This window comes from Eulemur rufifrons, chromosome 5, assembly GCF_041146395.1.
Source record: "Eulemur rufifrons isolate Redbay chromosome 5, OSU_ERuf_1, whole genome shotgun sequence".
NCBI lineage: Eukaryota > Metazoa > Chordata > Mammalia > Primates > Lemuridae > Eulemur > Eulemur rufifrons.
The window spans coordinates 38,719,542-38,720,000 of NC_090987.1; positions in this window are offsets into that span (position 1 = coordinate 38,719,542).

Here is a 459-nt window from a genome sequence, read left to right on the forward strand (position 1 = left end):
ATATCAAGTAATTTACTGAGAATTACAAGGTGGACAAATAAGGGAAGGAACTGGGAACACAGTACAGTTTCTATGTGCTAAAAACATTGCCTTTCCAAATGCATCACTGACATTTTGCATAAATGTTAATAATTTTAAAAAGTCCCTTATATATTGTTCTATTGTTAATATGTTAGTATGTATATATGTATAAACACTTTTTTAATATTTTATATACACACTCACACATTAGACTTGAGATGGCTTTTGAGGGAACTTTGCCCCTTCTAATTACTTTAAAAGGCTTTTTTTTCTAACTGCTCCTCCTTAAAAGAAAGCTTCTGTGAAGTAATATAGACACATTACTCAAGCAAATACTATACTAGACTTGAACTACTTGCAATATTAAAACAAATCTGGAATCAGTCTTGAAAACAATCTGAAAATGTTACATGAAATAGTGGTACAGACAAGTAGACA